This window comes from Danio rerio, chromosome 21, assembly GCF_049306965.1.
Source record: "Danio rerio strain Tuebingen ecotype United States chromosome 21, GRCz12tu, whole genome shotgun sequence".
Lineage (NCBI taxonomy): Eukaryota > Metazoa > Chordata > Actinopteri > Cypriniformes > Danionidae > Danio > Danio rerio.
Genome location: NC_133196.1, coordinates 48338487 through 48360631, shown reverse-complemented (window position 1 = coordinate 48360631; position 22145 = coordinate 48338487). Strand labels below are relative to the sequence as shown.

General features: G+C 41.2%; 1 protein-coding gene across 2 annotated transcripts in view; it reads right to left on the bottom strand.

Moving 5' to 3' along the window:
* Positions 1-3158: 3158 nt before the first annotated feature.
* Positions 3159-22145, bottom strand: part of gpr34l (G protein-coupled receptor 34 like) — a 219521-nt gene continuing 200534 nt past the window's right edge. For both annotated transcript variants that reach the window (XM_073934478.1, XM_073934477.1), the window contains one exon: positions 3159-3234. The gene's annotated coding sequence lies outside the window, so the exon portion shown is untranslated. The remainder of the gene's footprint in view (positions 3235-22145) is intronic.

The window sequence follows — 22145 nt, the reverse complement described above, 5'->3', positions numbered from 1 at the left end:
TCTAACAGGAAACAACTAGTCTCTCAAAAGTCACTAGTCTCTCACAGACATTACCAATCTCACAGGTCATAAAAAATTCACACAAAAGTCAGAACTAGTCTCTCAAAAGTCATAACTAGTCTCTCATAGGAAATAACTAGTCTCTCACCGGACATAACTAGTTGATCAAAAGTCATAACTAGTCTCTAACAGGAAACAACTAGTCTCTCAAAAGTCACTAGTCTCTCACAGGACATAACTAGTTTCTCACAGACATTACTAGTCTCTCACAGACATTACTAGTCTCTCAAAAGTCATCACTATTTTCTCACAGAACATTACTAGTCTCTAACAGTCATCAATGGTCTCTAACAGTCATCACTAGTCTCTCAAAGGCCAGAACTAGTCTCTAACAGACATCACCAGTCTCAGGTCATAACAATTCTAACAAAAGTCATAACTAGTCTGACATCACTAGTCACTCACATGACATAACTGGTTACTCGCAGGTCCTAACTAGTCTCTAGAAAGTCACTAGTCTCTTAAAGATCATCACTAGTCTCTCACAGGTCTTTCAGATGTCATCTTTGCTGAGCACTGTATACAACATATGCACTGAAAAAGGCAAGTGGTTGCAAACAATTTCTATGAGGTGATTTTAAACAAACAAATTAAACTTAATGCTCAGCTTAGTTTGTTTTAATTCAGCCCATATAAATAGTTTGCAAGCACTTACCTCATAAATAATTGGTAAACCCAATGAATCATTTTGTTCAATGTGTTAAGCAGATCCCAGGCCTGTTCTCGGACCCCACTTCAGTTTTCAAATACTGCATTTAAGATTACAGAGAGCCAGTATTGTCCTCATCCAGGCTGGAGTCTGCCCCTAGAGTCCTCACAGATAAATATGACTTTAGGAGCATGTGCACTAGAGAAAGAGCGTAAAACTGGAGTGATGGATGCCTTGTCTGACGGAGGACGGATATTTGAGACCCCCTGGAGGAGATGAGCGGTACTGCAGATGCATGTTTTCTTTTTTTTTTTGACGTTTGTCTGTTGCTATACAGAAAACTGCTCACTGATGTGTCACTGATAAACCCATGAGGCACACTCGTGCCACTGGATACTTTACCTTATTTCAGCTCGAGCTGTTACACACAATAATATATAGCATGTGTGCAGCTGAAGTGCTTGTGGACTGTATATTTCATGCAATAATAATAATAATAATAATAATAATAATAATAATAATAATAATAATAATAATAATAATATCTGTAGTAGTTATTATTATTATTATTATTATTATTATTATTCATTACTACTGCTACTACAACTACTACTATAGTAATAGTAGTAGTAGAAACAATGATAAGAACAGCAACAACAATAACAATAACAACAACACAATAATAACAATAATAATAATAATAATAATAATAATAATAAAAATTGTAATAATAATAATAATAATAATAATAATAATAATAATAATAATAATGTTGTTCTGTTTTTAGCAAAAGTATATTCTAAAAAGTATGAACCAGGGGGATTAATAAGTAAAAGATAATAAATAAATAAATAAATAAAAAAAAAAATAAATAAATAAATAAGTAAATAAATAAATAATGTATTTTAATTTTATCTTTAATTTTAATTTCATAAAGAATTAGATTTTTGTATAGTATCTTCCAGTAGTAACAAGTTGGCAAGAAACGTTATAAATAAATACACACAGACATAATATGCACAAAAGTTGTGTGTACACATGCAAAATGTATGTGTGTACAAAAAGCTTATATTGTATATTATTTACACATTTACAAAACAATTAAAAGTTACAACAGTCAGTATTGTTCAGATCATCAGTTAGCTAGTTAATGAATAATAATACTGATAATAATAATTATAATAATAATAATAATACTAATAATAATAATAATAATAGTAATAATAATAATAATAATCACAACAATAATAAAAAATAATAATAGTCACCATTACCACGACGACAACAACAACAACAACAACAACAACAGCAACAACAACAACGATAATAGTAAAGATAAAATAAATAAATAAATGAATAAATAAAATAATAAATAAAATAATAAAAAAAATAATAAAAATAATAATAATCACAACAACAACAAGATTAATAATAATAATAATAACAATAATAATAATAATAATAATAATTATAATAATAATAAATTTTTATTATAATAATTAACATAATAATCATAATAAACAGTAGTTTTAATAAAAAATAAGTGAAAATAAACTGTTTATGTTAGTAAATACATGAACTAATACAACCTTACTGTAAAGTGTTGAAATGTATTATCAAACAGTTTCCAGAGTAGCTGCATTCAACACACACACACACACACACACACACACACACACACACACACACACACACACACACATACGCACACACAGAAAATGCTGCAGTGGTGCAATCACATTGTAAATGTGTAATTCAATTCAACAGACCAGTAAAATCCCCTGTTATTAACACAGTAAATCGAGCCCTATCTTTAAAGAGAACAGATCTTCTACAAGCGCTATCTATTCAGCTAACCCTGCAGTAGTCAGCATTTACAGTAAATCCAAATCATAGATCAGTATTAAAGCAATAATAAAGCAATGTAACAACACAGAACTACCTAATAACACATCACAAACACAGCTAGAGTTGCTAGAAATACACTGCAAAGAAAAGACACGATGATGAACTGATCGCAGACTAGCGCTTCGACTCAAAACAGCACTGAAAACAGCCAAATAAAAATGAAATCAGCCTACATGATGTGAACTGCAGCTCCCGTTCACATCCCAGCAGGCTGTCATTCATGTGGTGTCCAGCAGGTGGCAGTGCTCCGGCATCAAGAGCTCCAGGAGCACAGAGAACCAGAGAAACAGGGACAGAGAAAACGATGCCTCTTTTAACAAGATGTCAAATAAGTCTGTAGTGCAGGGGTGTCCAAAGTCGGTCCTGGAGGGCCGGTGTCCTGCTGATCTTAGCTCCGACTTGCTTCAACACACCTCCCTGGAAGTTTCTAGTATACCTAGTAAGAGCTTGATTAGCTTGTTCAGGTGTGTTTGATTAGGGTTGGAGCTAAACTCTCCAGGACAGCGACCCTCCAGGACCGAGTGTGGACACCCATGCTCTAGTGTGTGTGTGAAGTTTCAGCTGAAAATAACACTAATAATGTTTACACCTCTCTGAAACTGACTCAGGTTTTGATCCTAGTCAGGCCTGGATTGGCCAATCGAGAGGACCGGGAGAGTTCCCGGTGGGCCGGTCCATTTTTTTGGCTGCGAGGGCCGGTGTTTCTAGCTGCTTGCACTCTCAGCAGTCGCACTTTTTTATTTATTTATTTTTTTATTTGACCATAGCCTCACTCTTTTTATTGATTATTTTGCCGCAGCTCCGCTCTTCTCATTTATTGTCTCGCAGAACCATGAGCAAAATGCAGCCTGCAGGGTAATGATGATGTAATAATCATTCCGGCCACACCACCTTAACTGCGCCATTGTGGTCCAGTAGTCAGCACGTTGCGTTACGATGTTGTCGATCCGTATTCAATCCTTACATAAGTAATTTTTTTTTTTAACATTTTTTTTCTTTTTTTTTTATTGTTAAGACATAAACGGTAAGGTTGTTGAACATTTTAAGTTCTAAAGGAGCTGTTTTCTTGAAAAAGACGTGATAAATTACCTTATTTTAATGTAGTCAGTCGTGAACTGAGGTGGGCCATTCTAATGCTTGAAACTCCATTGCTGAAAAGGAGTCCCACCTGATCCTAGTTGTGGCGTTTTGGTGACTGTCGCTTTAAATTCAAATGAGACTGTGCTCTCTTCAAAACGGGGCAGGGCTACAAATGCCTATAACTCAGCATAGTGGCAGATTGAAGCACAAGACTAATGTCTTATGCAGATGAGGGAGGGATAGTGACTAGTGGGCGGGGCTTTCCCCCTCTGATGACACCCTCTGAAGAGTTTCAGCTTGACTGATTTTATTAAGTGTGATGATAAAAAATTAAATATATAAATTGTTCCATTAATAGCTGTATATATTCACACACTGCTGGCACACAATTGTGTTTAAGGCCCTTATAAAAGTGATTATTGCATAATAGGTGCCCTTTAAGTAATAAGTGCGGTAATCAGTCGCTTAGGGCTCCTGGGAAACTGAACGCCCCCAGTAAATATCTACAATTTTCTATTAATTATATATAACATCGTTTCTAGGGCGAGGCAGTGGCGCAGTAGGTAGCAAGAAGGTCGCAGGGTCGCTGGTTCGAACCTCGGCTCAGTTGACGTTTCTGTGTGGAGTTTGCATGTTCTCCCTGTCTTTGTGTGGGTTTCCTCCGGGTGCTCCGGTTTCCCCCACAGTCCAAACACATGCAGGTTTTGGAGTTTCATGAGTTTTCCAGGAGACAGAACAAAACGGGAGATGGGTCTGAAATAAGGGAGACTCCCAGGAATAACAGGAGTGTTGGCAGGTGTGTCCGGGATCTCGCAATTCACAAATTAGGCACTAGGGGCTACGCAATGGCGCAGTAAGTAGCTCGGTCACCTCACAGCAAGAAGGCGCTGGTTTGAATCTCGGCTGGGCCAGTTGGCTTTCTGTGTGGAATTTGCATGTTCTCCCATGTTGGTGTGGGTTTTGTCCGGGTACTCAGGTTTCCCCCACTAGTCCAAAGACATGCGCCATAGGGGAATTGGGTAAGCTAAAATTGTCCGCGGTGGCTGGACAAGTGCAGCTGGAAGGGCATCCACTGTGTAAAACATATGCTGGATAAGTTGCCGGTTCATTCCGCTGTGGCAATCCCAGATTAATAAAGGGACTAGGCCAAGAATAAAATGAATAAATAGTTTGATTAGGTTCAGAAGTTTGATTTTATATGTTAATGATAAGGTTATTATCTAGTAAATTAAATAGCTTTATTTCATAAAAGTCACTTTAGACAACTCTTCCTTCATTCAGTCACTTATTTAATTATTTATATATTCATTAATTTATTCAATTATCTATTTATGCATTAATTTGTTAATTTATTTGTTCATTTATTTATTGATTGATTTATTGTCTGTCAGTCAAAAACTGCTTTGTTATCATTCATTCATTCATTTTCTTTTCGGCTTAGTCCCTCTACCAATCTGGGGTCGCCACAGCAGAATGAACCACCTGTTTTCCTTCAATAAAATCAAAGTTTGCATCTAAAATGGTAAATATGCATTTAATAAAATCTATTTTAAAAAATACCAAACCATGCACTAACTGCATTATTATCCCATGCACAGAGCGCAGGCGAGCGGTGCCTCTGCTCCAGCTGTTGCTCAGGTGTGGAGTTCCCGGTTTCTGCATTTTTTCGACATTCCCTGTGAGACCCAGAGGTCCAGATGGGGTTGCATTTCCTTTTTTTTCCCTCATCCTGACAGTCAGGCCAGCTGCCACGCTACCCTTCCCACAGGACCGTCCCAACATCAGGAGCCCCGCTGTCCTTAAAAGACACAGCAGGTCACATTTCAGAGGGAAACGAGATGATAATTACATACCGCTGAAGGCAAATTGATTTCCCCTCCTCTGATTTTTGTTTCTCGAAATATTTTCCAAATGATGTTGAACAGATTCAGGAATTTTTCGCAGTATGTCTGATAATATTTTTTTCTTCTGGAGAAAGTCTTATTTGGTTTATTTTGGCTTGAGTAAAAGTAGTTATTAATTTTCTAAACTCTATTTTAAGGACAAAATTATTACCTCTTTTAAGCTATTTTTTTTCTCGATAGTCTACAGAACAAATCATCGTTATACAATAACTTGCCTAATTACGCTAACCTGCCTAGTGACCCTAATTAACCTAGTTAACCCTTTAAATGTCACTTTTAGCTGTATAGAAATGTCTTGAAAAAATATCTAGTCTAATATTATTTACTGTCATCAAGGCAAAATTAAAATAAATCAGTTATAAGGCCGTCTTATTTGTTTTATTGTGGCTCGAATAAAAGCAGTTAAAAAACATTTTAAGGTCAATATTATTAGCCCCCATAAGCGATATTTGCATTGAAAAACCTCCAGAACAAACCACTGTCATACGATGACTTGAATAATTATCCTAACTTTATCCTAGTGAAGCCTTTAAATGTCTCTTTAAGCTGAATGCTAGTATCTTGAAAAATATCAAGTCCAATATTTTATATATTGGAGATCTGTGTACAGTATGTCTGTGGTCCTATTTTTATATTCTGTGGTTTATGGATAAAATATATGAATTTTAATAGCCTAATAAAATGTATTTGACGTTTCGAAATCACCAAGCCAACCCCTGTCCCGTGATCCAGACCCACACTTTGGGGCCCATTGCATTAGAATATTAGTATCTTGAAAAATATCTAGTCAAATATTATGTAAGCTACTGTCATCATGACAAAAATAAAAGAAATGAGTTATTAGAAATGAGTTATTAAATATATTGCGTTCAGAAATGTGTTGAAAAAGAAAAAGCTTAAACAAAAATATACAGGGAGGCTAATAATTCTGACTTCAACTGTACATCTCTGATCTGTAAACTCTAAAGAGGTGAACAGATCTCATATACCATCTCCCGGCGAGGGTTTTGTATGTATCAGTGATTGGCCCACAGCTCTGCATCTTTAACCCGGGATCTCCAGCGCTCGGCCTCTCCTGTCAATCACAGCTCCGCGCCGCCATTTTAAAAGTGGGCCCATCCTCTCCGCAGCACATCCGCGCTCCAGCAGCAGGCAGACGGCTGACATCTTTTTCATCAGCGCCTGTTTTTTCCTCTCCTTCCCTCTTAAATAGGCCTTTGTTCTCCGGTCCTGCGCCTATTTTTATCCCACCGTTTCCACGCGAAGAGTCATGCCGATGACGACGCTTGGGAGATTTGCTCCTGGTCACCATGGCAACACTTTCAAAAAGCTGAAGTCAAACAGGCTCATGCTTGCCGTCTCCCACTAACATGCCTTATTTCTATCACCTTTCACATTTCCGTCACAATGCCACAACGCTGTGCTATTCTCTCTCCTCTTTATATGATTTATTCAGGATATAAGCACCAGGGATGAATCCTCCAGACCCCCACACACACCACCACCACCCTTCCCCCCTGAGCATGCAAATGTTGTTTTCGTTGGCTTCATCCACTTCTTTGTACGCTGGATGGAGCTGTATTTACCTCTCTCGACCACCGGCTGTGCTGTTGCAGAGCGAATTACCTCCAGCGCACACAAGACATGTTTTGACTGGTCCATTGGATGCACTGGAGCTTTCTGCCTCTGTAAGGCCTCTGGTTGTTGTCTACATATGCATAGATCAAGAAGTCTGATTTAAACACAGCAGTCATCTTGTGTATATTCCCATCATCAGAAATAGAATGAGCTTTAGCAGTAGCAATAGTAGCAACAGTAGCAGTGTTGTAGTAATGATGCCATAGATATATACAATACATATCACATAGGGACCCTAAATATGCGTCAATAGCGCCGCCATATTGGTACAGTGCTCCCGGCACAAATGTCATTCAACCGCACTAGTCAAAACAGTGTTACTACGTGAAGATGCTGGACTTTAGCGCTGTCTACGGGTGTAGTAACGAGCAAACAAGGTAAACAAAGCACAAAGGCAGAACATTTCATTGGTAATATTTAGTTGTTTACGTTTTTGTATGTTACGAACTTTTGTGCTCAATAAGTAACGTTACTAATGATAATACCGCCTCTTACTGCATTGACCATAAGGCAAATTAGCATCAACTGGAATACCAAGCTTATGCTAGTTTGGTTCAATTAAATCACCAAATAATGCAAAATAAATATGACAACAAGACGCTTTGGTGCCAGAAACTAGTATTATTGTCAGCTAAGTAGGGATGTAACGGTATTGAAAATACCGTCATATCGCAATATTAATTTTTCTTCGATATTACCGTAGTCGCATGACTCGGTAAAACTATAGGTCTTCTGAGAAAATTTGCTCAGGCGAATGAAGCGAACGGGAGGTAGCGGAAACTACAATTCCCATCAGCCCATGCTTGACCATCATCCCTTGCGGTCTGTTGTCGTTACAGATCCAGTAATGCGGAAATGGAGTGTGCTGCTAGAAGCGGGGATCAAAAGAGCTGGAAAACTCTAAAGCGGGTGTTGTCGCCGCGCGCGTACTGAATAGCGGTGTTGTCGCGCGAGTTCTTATCAGCGGTGTTGCCGCGTGCGTACTGAATAGCGGTGTTGTCGCGCGAGTTCTTATCAGCTGTGTTGTCGCGCGCGTACTGAATAACGGTGTTGTCGCGCGAGTTCTTATCAGCTGTGTTGTCGCGCGCGTACTGAATAGCGGTGTTGTCACGCGAGTTCTTATCAGCTGTGTTGTCGCGCGCGTACTGAATAACGGTGTTGTCGCGCGAGTTCTTATCAGCTGTGTTGTCGCGCGCGTACTGAATAACGGTGTTGTCGCGCGAGTTCTTATCAGCTGTGTTGTCGCGCGCGTACTGAATAACGGTGTTGTCGCGCGAGTTCTTATCAGCTGTGTTGTCGCGCGCGTACTGAATAGCGGTGTTGTCGCGCGAGTTCTTATCAGCTTACAGGCAACATCTTATGTAAACATCTATGTAGTGACGCTATTAGCTTAACTACATTTGTCAGTAGTGGAGGTAGCGTCACTACTTTCTAAATCAAATAGCTTTTCAGAAACAAAGCTATTTTTTGTCATGTAGCGCAGCAGCGTCCCCACAAGCTACATTTAATGTAACAATCGCGGATCAATAAGTAATGCCACAGACACTCACAGAGCTGTGAGGCCGGTGTCTAGCCAATGAAAGTAAATCAATATGATGGCAAGAATGACAATAATTTTTTCTTCTTCCTAATTTACGGTGGTCGACAACAAACTTTTTGGTGCGTTACTGCCACCTCTCGCTCTGGTTGCTGAAGTCGCCAAACAATTACAGTTGTAGTGGCACCTTATTGGGCACTGAATTACATTTAAATAGTCCCCCAACAGTCCTAACACATGCGGTATATAAGTGAATTGAAAAAATGGCCGTAGTGTATGAGTTTGTGTGAATGTGAGCATGCATGGTTGATTCCCAGCGCTGGGTTGCAGCTGGAAGGGCATCCGCTGTGTAAAACATATGTTGGAATAGTCGGTGGTTCATTCCGTTGTGGCAACCTCTGATAAATAAGACACTAAGGCGGAGGAAAATTTATTAATGCAGGACAGTGATGCATTTTTCTATTCCCAAGTTCTCATTTCTGACGAAAACAAAGCATATAGAAATGAAAGTCAGCATTGAGATTTTATTCAATGGCCCCACTTTTGCTGTTGTTGTTGCATTTATTTCAAATATTGTGAAAATTCTGTTAACACCTTGCAAATGTTTTGCTGAAGGAGTGTGTCAGATATGGAGATCGCTAGGACCGTGATACACTGATGGCTGGTCTTTGTTGAGTGTTTGTCCAGCTAGTTTTTGAAGATTTTCACACATCGGCTCTAGTTTGGCTCACGTTGGTGGGCAGATTGTCTGATTCAGCATGTAGAATCGCCATCAGTCTGTCAGTGAGAGAGATCGCTCTAGGGTACATTTCCCAAAAGCACTGTTAGCCACCTTTGGATGAAAGTTCTGTCATTACCAGCACATTTTCAGGAATTCAGGACTTCTGTGGTTGGAACTAGAGCTCTCAGAGTGTTCTTTGAAGGATAGTTTGTCTTAAAGGGGATCTGTCATTCATTCATTCATTTTCTTGTCAGCTTAGTGCCTTTACACTGCAAAAAATGCTTTTCTTACTTAGATTTTTTGTCTTGTTTCTAGTCCAAATATCTAACAATTCCTAAATCAAGAAGAATTTTCCAGACAAGCAAAACATATAGTCTTGTTTTGAGAAATAATATGCCAATAATAAGTGAGTTTTTCCTTAAAACAAGCAAAATAATCTGCCAATGGGGTAAGTAAAATAATCTTACGTCAAAAGAAAAAACAAGATTAATTTGCTTACCCCATTGGCAGATTATTTTGTTTGTTTTAAGGAAAAACTCACTTAATATTGGCATTTTATTTCTCAAATCAAGACAATTTGTTTTGCTTGTCTAGAAAATTCTTCTTAATATAAGAAATTTTAGATATTTAGACTAGAAATAAGACAAAAAAATCTAAGCAAGAAAAGCATTTTTTGCAGTGTATTAATCCAGGGTCGCCACAACGGAATGAACCGCCAAATTATCCAGCAAGTTTTTATGCAGCGGATGCCCTTCCAGCCACAACCCATCTCTGAGAAACATCCACACACACATTCACAAAACGGACAATTTAGCCTACCCAATTCACTCATACCACATGTCATTGGACTGTGGGGGAAACTGGAGCACCCGGAGGAATCCCACGCAAACGCAGGGAGAACATGCAAACTCCACACAGAAACGCCAGCTGAGCCGAGGTTCGAACCAGCGACCTAGCAACCTTATTGCTGTGAGGCAACAGCACTACCTACTGCACCACTGCCTCGCCCATAGGGGATCTGTATGAGTGTTAATAAGACATGGTCGTGGAAGCGAATTTGTCATTCGAATTATATTCAGAGCTACTAGGTTATAATAGGCTAACAGTCAGTTAAACTATATAGTATAAGATAACCAACCCAGGCTCATTCTGCAAACGTTGCCCCGCGGAAGTTTCTGGAAACCGCAAAATACGTCCTGGGAGGTATGTATTTGTGCAGTTTTTGTTTTCGCAAGCACGCGCACGCCGTTCGCACCCACGCTGTTCTTGCGTAAAAAAGCCACTGGAGGCCGCTGTCAAGCAACCGACTGACTGAATGAATGACTGAACGATTGACTGGGCCACCCTCGGCCACCCTCCTTCTCCACCTTCTTCCCTAAACCCAAGCGACGATTTATAAAAGCCGTGCAAAAAAAGAAAATCCCCCATCCGATTTTGACCGCGTTTTCGGATTTCACCGCATTCTCGCCCCGTTATGAACTCGTTCGCTTTATTTTTTGGATTTTGTTTTTTGTCTTACCTGATTTATGGAAGCATTATTCCCTGGACTTGAACCCGGTCGTAAAATGCGGCCGGCTCCTCTTCCTCCGGGCCTCTACTCCGTCGACGTAACACGACGAGCTAACCGGACAAACTGGTTGCGGCAGGAAAGCCCTCCACATGGAGGAGGTGAGCCATCAGCCCTGCCAGCAAACCCGAAGAGGAGCGGCGTCACACCGCACCATAGTGTTCGCTTGAAAAAACTAAATGCAACAATACCTACCTCTGGCCACGTAAATCGAGGTCTCCAGAAACGTCCGCGGGGCTACGTTTTCAGAATAAGCTTGGGTTTAAGATAACACACACAGCTGCCTAAATAAATAGGCTAAAAAATACGCAGTTGATCACTTAGGCTTAGTAAAATCTTTTTAAAAACAATACTGACAGAAAAAAGCACAAGAAAGAATGCAGCTTTCACACCGCTTAGCGTACGTGCTCTGGCTGCTACATTATATGAGTTCACTATGCTCACTATGTTACATAACTGCCCCCTGCTGGCCATGTATTTTTTACGTTAGACCATATTCTGTTTTACTGCAGTTTACTGCGGAGACGTGCGACATTACTTTAAATCACTTCCGCATTCTCAGCAGCTCTGTATGTGACATTTCAGGCCAAAATAACACGCAAGTAATATTTTTTTATCTCTCTGAAACTGACCCTTTCAGGCTTTGATCCAAATTGAGCTGTTTTGGTGACTGTTGCCTTAAATTATTTATTTATTTATTATCGTATGGACAACTTTTTTACCAGTTTGTCCAATGGCTCGTCACGTACATTGACAGACTTGAGATGCAGAGACTGATTGCGACGATGGGGTTGCAGTCTGGCGAAGAACAGTTCCAGATCGCAGGTAAGACAAAAACAGAAGCCAAAACTAAAATAAACAAGTAAATAACAGGGTGAGAATGTGGTAATATATAAAAATATAAATATTTACATTTACTGCAAACAAGTGGGTAGGTATTAAGAATGGAAATCACCATCAAACTACAGTCAGAACACAGTATGATGTCTGTCTGCTTTCATCATAAGTTTTTCCTCCATTGAAGAGGCCCAGACACATATTTGTAGTTGAGTAGCAAAGGTTTGGGTTAATCAACTGAGATTTCTGTGTTTATCTGACACTAATTCAACCCCGCTTTTCCTGAATCTGCCACATCGTCAGACTAAGGCAACTGGCAAAAAAAACATCAGGCAATGCCATGTGTTCTCAACTAAAGACACGACATCAGCACTGAGATCCTGACACCCAACCAAAACTAAACAAGACAGACGTGCTTGGATCCAGAGTTCAAGATCCACACGCAAAACAAACTAGAGACAACACTCAATGCACTCATCTGAACCACAGAACACCGACATCTTTTAAATGTTAAGCACAACAGATGATTCGGACACTCTTGTACTTCTACTACTTCACCGAACACAAACCCCATGTAGTTTCTTCCGGGCGGGTTCCCCCACAGTCCAAAGACATGCGGTACAGGTGAATTGGGTAGGCTAAATTGTCCGTAGTGTATGAGCGTGATTGAGGGTATGGATGTTTCCCAGAGATGGGTTTCAGCTGGAAGAGCATCTACTTCGTAAAACATATGCTAGATAAGTTGGCGGTTCATTCCGCTGTGGCGACCCCAGATTAATAAAAGGACTAAGCCGAAAAGAAAATGAATGAATGAACCCCATGTATTCCAATGTGCTGATTTAGTAAATACATACCATACTATGGTAAAGTTAGGACTCCCAATTATATTGAATGGCTTACAGCACATATTAGGACATTCATTAAATTTCCTTCAGATTAGTCTCTTTATTTATCTGAGGTCACCACAGTGAAATGAACCACCAACCTATCCAGCATATGTTTTACACAGCAGATGCCGTGCACTGGGAAACAGCCATACACTCTCGCATTCACACTCATACACTACAGCCAATTTAGCTTGTTCAGGATGTCTTTGGACTATGGGGAGAAACCAGAGCACACTGAGTAAACCCACATGAACACTGCGAACTCCACACAGAAATGCCAAATGATCTAGCTGGAACTTAAACCAGCAGCCTTGACAACCACTGAGCTACAGCATTACCATATTAGGACATAAAAAAAGTAAAAAAAAAAAAAAAAGAAAACATCATAGGTGCCCTTTAAGGATGGTAAAACCGGTCAGTGTACCAAGCGCATGGTCTAAAAGGGTTGTCCTTAATCTCTTATTTAGATATTGGGTGTGTTTTGGACATAACATGCAATAAACCAATCAGAGTGCCAACTCTCATTTCCTTTAAGTGCGACTTGGCGTTGAAACAAGGCAGGATGGATCCATGCTTTCATGTTGTTGATGCCAAATTCTGACCCGACCATCCGAATGCTGCAGCAGAAATTCTCATCAGAGCAGGCAACGTTTCTCCAATCTTCTATTGTCCAGTTTTGGTGAGTCTGTGTGAATTGTAGCCTCAGTTTCCTGTTCTTAGCTGACAGGAGCGGCACCCGGTGTGCTCTACTGCTGCTGTAGCCCGTCCGCCTCAAGGTTGGACGTGTTGTGTGTTCAGAGATGCTCTTCTGCAGAGCTCGGTTGTATCGAGTGCTTATTTGAGTTACTGTTTCCTTTCTATCAGCTGGAACCAGTCTGGCCATTCTCCTCTGACCACTGGCATCAACAAGGCGTTTGCACCCACAGAACTGCCGCTCACTGGATATTTCCTCTTTGTCGGAGCATTCTCTGTAAACCCTAGAGATGGTTGTGCGTGAAAATCCTAGTAGATCAGCAGTTTCTGAAATACTCAGAGCAGCCTGTCTGGCACCAACAACCATGCCACGTTCAAAGTCACTTAAATCCCCTTTCTTCCCCATTCTGATGCTCAGTTTGAACTGCAGCAGATCGTCTTGGCCATGTCTACATGCCTAAATACATTGAGTTGCTGCCAAGCAGTTGGACAGGTGTACCTAATAAAGTGGCAGGTGAGCATTTTATAGTACAATATATATTTATATATATATATATATATATATATATATATATATATATATATATATATATATATATATATATATATATATATATATATATATATTACTATATAAATATATGTATATAGTAAAACATTATCATGGCAAAGATAAAAAAAAATAATAATTTATAAGAAATTAGTAATGGAAATAAAATGTTTATAAATGTGAATATATACTTGGGGGCTAATAATTCAGGGGGGCTAATAATTCTGACTTCAGCTGTACATCTTACTTGGGTGAAAGCAAACACTGTGACGTACAGTACACAAGCACACACAGGCCCATTTATCAACAGTGCAAAAGCAGTCACGCGTCCATGCACACAGTCGAAACAATCATCACCCGGGCCCTATGTTAGCTGTTAAGTAGCAAGGCGTTTATCGCTCCTCGTGAGATGCTAAACGTCTCTCCGACTGGTGTCCTTATTCCCGCTCGGTGTCCGGCTTCTGCTGACGGTGGGAGGCAGGTGTGTATCGCTGTGCTGGTAATGGCTTCACCTGCTAAAACTGTCGCATCGCCAGCAAACACCATGCTGCACTGCTCCACACGTGACCTACAGCTCAATTGAATTCAGCACATATGCTACACTCACATTAGTTACACTGGGCCAGTTTGGAGGCTGCATGGGACGACAGACGCCACATTACTGTTATAAGCTAAACGGGCTGTAATCATTCCAGCGCTGCGTTTCTCAAAAGCATCATGTAGATCATATTAAAATGATGGCATAACTGATATTGATGTTAGGATTGGTTTCCCAAAAGCATCTTGAAAACTGTTGTGTGGAGTCATCGATAAAGCCCTACGTGAACAGACAGAGTTATGACAGTCAGCAGGTTACTCCTTTATACTTGAGTTAAAGTGGAGTGCCATTATAAGTATTACAGGTTTTTATTGTACTTAATAGTAAACCTAAATATTATTTTTTTAAATTTATTTATAAAGGTTCCATGTTGGCGTGGGTTTCCTCCAGGTGCTCTGGTTTCCCCCACAGTCCAATCACATGCGCTATAGGGGAATTGATTAACTATATTGGCCGTAGTGTATGTGTAAATGTGCGAGTGTATGGGTGTGTACTAGTACTGGGTTGCAGCTGGAAAGGCATCCGCTGCGATAAACATTTGCTGGAATAGTGGGTGGTTCATTCCACTGTGGTGACCCCTGATGAATCAAGGGACTAGCAGTGGCGCAGCAGGTAGTGCTGTCGCCTCACAGCAAGAAGGTCGCTGGGTCGCTGGTTCAAGCTGGTTATGCGGCACTACACTGCAAAAAATGCTTTTCTTACTTAGATTTTTTGTCTTGTTTCGAGTCCAAATGTCTAAAAAATCTCAAATCAAGAAGAATTTTCTAGAGAAGCAACACATATTGTCTTGTTTTGAGAAATAATATGCCAATATTAAGTGAGTTTTTTCTTAAAACAAGCAAAATAATCTGCCAATGGGGTGAGCAAAATAATCTTACGTCAAAAGAAAAAACAAGATTATTTTGCTGACCCCATTGGCAGATTATTTTGCTTGTTTTAAGAAAAAACTCACTTAATTTTGGCATATTATTTCTCAAAACAAGACAATATGTTTTGCTTGTCTAGAAAATTCTCCTTTATTAAAGAATATTTAGATATTTGGACTTGAAACAAGACAAAAAATCTAAATAAGAAAAACATTTTTTGCAGTGTATATTATAACAATAAGAAGTGAAGTTTATTCATAAACTAATTTCGAGAGGATCACGTGCTTATGATTTATCACGTCCAGTCTCGCATTTGCTAATCACTAATCTTCCAATCATATGAGCCCTAAGGCACCATAAATAGTCTAAGTTTCCAGTTCACTTTATCTTCGTTTGGAAGAAGCAGCTTCACCGTAGCTAGCTCCGTTGAAGAACCAACTCTAAACCAGCATGGACAACTAAAGCAGCAACAAGCTACAATCTTCAGGATCTTCATTTGGAAGAACGCTCTGCTCTGCTCATCAACTACAAAAGCTACAAGTGCTACAAGCTACAAAAGCTTCAAGCTACAATCTACAATATACAATCTAAAAGCTTTAATCTACAAGCTACAATATACAAGCTACAGCAACAACAACAACAACTACTATTGCTACCATTTCAAACAACTACAACTCCAACAATTTCATCAACAGCTTAAACAACAACACCAAAACCTTCCACTTCAAAGAGCCTCCACAACGCATCTGCTGTGTCTTCAACCTTATTTCCCAGCAAGATATAAGCCAAACTCCAAAGCTATTGCAATAAAACGGAACCCTCACCTTCTCCTAGCAGTACACATGCTATCCATCGTTTAACAGATTGTTTGCTGGAATGTGTTCAGCAGAGCAGCAGCTCCAGCCACAATGTTGAATTTGATCAACAAAATGGCCGCCAGGCTTTTTGCACCTTTTGCATGGCCTGACTGAAACTCCTTAAGCCAATAGCTGTAAAGATAAGCGTCTCCATCCAATGAGCTAAAAGACTGGAGATGGTCCCGCCCTCTCTCTTGACTCTGTTGCAAAGACCTTATGAATGAATAGGCCAGACACGCTTGTAAATTTAGTTAAAAAAAAAAAAAAATATATATATATATATTCCATTTGACATTTAACTTCTGAAAAGATTATTACCCAACCAGTAAATATATTAACAAGCTATTGAAAAACATTATGCCATCAAGCACAGAAGTCCAATTGTAATACGCCAGCGACTCATGTGTTGATTTACAAGCGTCATATAAGATTATATAGCAAGTCAGTCGGATGTGAAAACGGCAAAGAAACAAACTTCCCACTTGACTGTTATAAATACAAATTTAAACTTCACTATCACTTCACATGCTCAGTCTTCAAGGGGTACCAGTTTTCCAGGACAACCAGACTAGCCATATCCCATGTCCTCAGCTCTCCATTCATCTGTCATCCCGTTAGGAGACGAACACCCACCCCTACCATCCTTGCACATCGTATCAATGAAGTCATCGGACCATGCATTATCAAAAGCGCTTCCATTTACAGCCGCCCATGCCCTTATTAAGATGCCTCGCATGGATATAAACTAAAACAATTTTCATGTCTGCCATACTTGTATTATTTTGCAAAGATTTAATTTCTGATTCTCTTTGTTTTTTCTATTTTAGAGATCATGACTGCTGGCTCCAGAAGCTGACCCTCATCCAACCTATTACACTCCACATCCTCTTCACAAAGGATACATTCCATTTTTCACTTTATCCAATCTGTCCTAACCTGCAGTCTGCAACCTCCGAACCTGAAACCGTCGATTATCTTATTAAAAAGAAATCGACAACAACTTCATGATTGGAACTCCAAGGCTCCTCCTTTTAATATCTCGCGCATTAGCCCCATTGGTGTCGCTACTCAAAAATGTTCTGGCAAAAACGCCTTGTAGTCGACCTTTCGTCCCAACACAATTGCTCCTTTCCTAGCATTAACAGCACTATTCCATTGGACGAATATTTACTTAACTACTACGACATTGATCAAGAGATCTCTCTCATAAAGATAGCCAGTCGTAACACCTGGCTAGCCAAAGAAGACATTTCCCCTACCTTTAAAATCATGCCAATCCACCCAGACTTCTGGCACCTTTTGGCATTTATTGGCGAAATCAATTCTATTTTTCGGATGCAAAAGCAGCCCAAAAATATTTGACATAATGTCAGAAGCTTTATGCTGGATTCTGTCTAATATTTACGAAATACCATACCTCATTCACCTTCTAGACGATTTTCTTATTTCCCCCCCGTCATCTCCTCCAGCCAAACACCTAGCGATCACCCAGCAGGTTTTCGCTGATCTCGGAAGGACCCAGTACTTCAATCGAATTTCTGGGTATTAATCTAGACTCGCATAAATTCCAAGCATCCCTTCCTAAAGAGAAAATCAATCGAATAATTTCTCTATCCCAAATTTTCCTTGAAAAACAGATGTGCACACAACGAGAACTCCTACCAATTCTCGGCCATCTAAATTTCGCTATGCGCATTATTCCTTTCATTTCCCACCTCCATCAATTATCCACCACAGTTCATGGTTTAGAAGAAACAATTTTTCTCTCCAAACCCAGTCGCGATGAACTTTGCTTATGGATCTCTTTCCTTAAGCAATGGAACGGCTGTTCCTTTTTCTACAGCGACTTGATTGCATCCCCTATTGACATCAACACATACACAGACGCTGCCCCTCCAATAGGTTACAGTGGCTAATATAAAGGACACTGGTTTGTCTCAACATGGCCAACCCAATTGTAATTCCATTCCAAAGACCAATGTTTTTCAGCCCTCTTCAAATTCTACCCTATCATCGCAGCAGCCATCCCGTGGGGGGACGAATGGTCTACATCTAGCATTCTCTTTCACTGCGATAACGAAGCTACAGTGCATTGCATTAACAAAGGACGCTCCCACTCCCAATCGCTTATGCCATTTTTAAGACACCTTATCTGGATATCTGCTAAAAAACAATTTATCATGATTGCTGAACATGTACCTGGTTGCAAAAACCAAATCGCTGACTCTCTCTCTCTCTCTCATTTCTCTTTGCAGATATTCTGGCAACTAGCCCCGGAAGCAGACCCTCACCCAACGCCGGTCCCTCCTTATTCAGTAACGATATTTCCATAAACCACCCACTTCATAATCTTCATCAAACTTCTCTATCTCTTATCCTACAAGCAATAGCTCCCAGAACCCTCAATGCCTACCTCACAGCATGGAATTCGTTCAAACAATTCCATACCATGCTAGACAACCCATTACACTCAAAATCCTTACCTCATGCATCTACACCCTCTGTAAAGGTTACATTTCCTCCCATACAGCCCGCACCTTAGATGCTATGTTCAATCTAGCATTTTTTGGGGGGTTTCTTAAATGTTCTGAATTAACAGTTACATCCAAATTTAACCCTCTACTCCACCCCACCATCTCAGATCTAGCTTTGCAAGACAGGGAAACTATCTCTTTCCTTATCAAACAAAGCAAAACAGATTAATTCCAGAGAGGACACTCTATCCTCATTTTCAATATTCCTTCACCTACACGCCCATTCCAAACCCTCTTAGCCTAGAAAATCTCAAGAGGCTAACCCACTGGCCCCGCTTTTTACTGATGACGCTAACCGTCCAGTATCTCGATTCTGGTTTCAAAAACACCTTAAAGAAATCTTTCGCCTATCAGGTTTTTTCCCAGAGCCCTTTTCCAGCCACTCATTCAGAATTGGCGCAGCCACTACAACGGGCTCTCACACCATCAGATCCAGACCCTTGGTCGCTGGTCTTCTGAAGTTTTCAAATCTTATATACGTCTCAGTAAATACCACCTCAAGAAAGCCCAACAGGCTTTAACCAACCCCCAAGCACCTCCTCACACGGCTCCAACTCAAAAAGGCGTCTAACAGAGCCTCGACTCTCGCAAGAGTCATCCAAACCAAACCCCGCAGAAGCCCAATTGTCCACCCATGGCACCCTTACATGTTTGCCAAGGACTCCCTCAAGGGCCATTGCAGTTAGCATCTTCTGCAATCACCAATAGCTATTTACAGATGCAGACGTTTGTATCCACATGTTCTTTGCGCATTTACTGCGTTTGTACATATGTATTATATTTGTGCTTGTTCCCTTCTTCCAACTTTTCCAAATCTTTTATCCTTATAACCCTACTTTTCAGCCTCTCGTTCCTTTCTTCTCTACACTCCACTCCCAACTAATCTATTTTACACTCTACCTCTAATGATCTTGTTTCTACTGTCTAGACTCTTCAGACACCCGAAGGGGCCCCCTTGAGCTCCAACTCTCGCAGGATTCGGCCATAGCGGCCACAGTCCTTTCTTCTTCACGATGTTACCTATTCTTTTTCCGCCTAGACTCTTTCTCCAAGCTCCAAACCCCGCAGGGGTCCGCTCAAGCTAAAACTTCTTCACTCTACTTCAACTACCTCTCTTCTCCTTATGACTCACCCTCTAGCTCTGACCCCCACAGGGGTCGCTCCGAGCCCCAATCTCTCGCAAGAGTTATCCAAATCCTCTTTCCCACTCACTGATATCTATCTCCTCCTATCCGCAATCTACCCTCAAGCTCTGACCTCCACAAAGGTCGCTCAGAGCTCCAACTCTCACAAGAGTTACTCTCTTCCACTCACTGCTACCTATCTCCCCCTATCTACACTCTACCCCCAAGCTCTGACCTCCACAGAGGTCGCTTCAAGCTCCAACTCTCATAAGAGTTACTCTCTTCCACTCATTGCTCCTCCCAGCTACACTCTACCCTCAAGCTCAAACCTCCGCAGAGGTCACTCCTATCTACACCCTACCCTCAAGCTCAAACCTCCGCAGAGGTCACTCCTATCTACACCCTACCTTCAAGCTCAAACCTCCGCAGAGGTCGCTCCTAGCTACACTCTACCCTCAAGCTCAAACCTCCGCAGAGGTCACTCCTATCTACACTCTACCCTCAAGCTCAAACCTCCGCAGAGGTCACTCCTATCTACACTCTACCCTCAAGCTCAAACCTCCGCAGAGGTCACTCCTATCTACACCCTACCCTCAAGCTCAAACCTCCGCAGAGGTCACTCCTATCTACACCCTACCTTCAAGCTCAAACCTCCGCAGAGGTCGCTCCTATCTACACCCTACCCTCAAGCTCAAACCTCCGCAGAGGTCACTCCTATCTACACCCTACCTTCAAGCTCAAACCTCCGCAGAGGTCGCTCCTATCTACTCTCTACCCTCAAGCTCTAACCTCCGCAGAGGTCACTCCTATCTACACCCTATCCTCAAGCTCAAACCTCCGCAGAGGTCACTCCTATCTACACCCTACTTTCAAGCTCAAACCTCCGCAGAGGTCGCTCCTATCTACTCCCTACCCTCAAGCTCTAACCTCCGCAGAGGTCACTCCTATCTACACCCTATCCTCAAGCTCAAACCTCCGCAGAGGTCACTCCTATCTACACCCTACTTTCAAGCTCAAACCTCCGCAGAGGTCGCTCCTATCTACACCCTACCTTCAAGCTCAAACCTCCGCAGAGGTCGCTCCTATCTACACCCTACCTTAAAGCTCAAACCTCCGCAGAGGTCGCTCCTATCTACTCCCTACCCTCAAGCTCTAACCTCCGCAGAGGTCACTCCTATCTACACCCTACCCTCAAGCTCTAACCTCCGCAGAGGCTGCTCTAAACTCAAACTCTCACAAAGCTCCATCTTTCGTAAGAGCTACTCTCCTCCACTCTCTGCTCCATACCTTCACTCTACTCTGGCCCCCGCAGGGGTCACTTAGAGCTCCAACTCCCACAAGATTCACTCAAAGTTCTCTTTCACTGCTTCAAACCACCTATTCTCCCCTTCTTAACCCCGAAAACCATGACCCCCGCAGGGGTTCCTTCAAACTCTAACTCCAGCAAGAGTTATTAGAGTCCTCTTTTCACCCTTATTAATCCTATCTAATTAATGCCCATGCATTTAACCTCTTTTCTTCTATTATATCCAGCAGCCGGATATAGCTCTAAATTTCCTGCCTTTTGGGGGGTTTTTTCTTCGAATACGCGGCTGCTGTCCCGAGCGATTAATTCTGCATTTTGGGGAGTTCTGAGATCCACCGAGCTCAGGCTCCCTTCTTGCTCTGCCAACGGGAGGAAGCCCCGGGCTCGAGGAGCCCTTGAGCTCGGGGCTCTCTCCCGGGACAGCATGCCAAATAAGCTTTGTAAATCATCAGCTAAGTGTGAACTCTTGAAGTGAAGTTTATTCATAAACTAATTTCGAGAGGATCACGTGCTTATGATTTATCACGTCCAGTCTCGCATTTGCTAATCACTAATCTTCCAATCATATGAGCCCTAAGGCACCATAAATAGTCTAAGTTTCCAGTTCACTTTATCTTCGTTTGGAAGAAACCCCCCTCCTCCCCTATTCTCCTCCTTTACCTGTAATTGGGCGGCACGGCGGTCCAGTGGTTAGCACTGTGAACCACACAGCAAGAATACTGCCGGTCCTATTTCGATAGGACCGGTGAGTGTTTCTGTGGGGAGTTTGTATGTCCTTCCCGTGTCCGCGTGGGTTTTCCCCGGGCTCTCCGGTTTCCTCCCACCATCC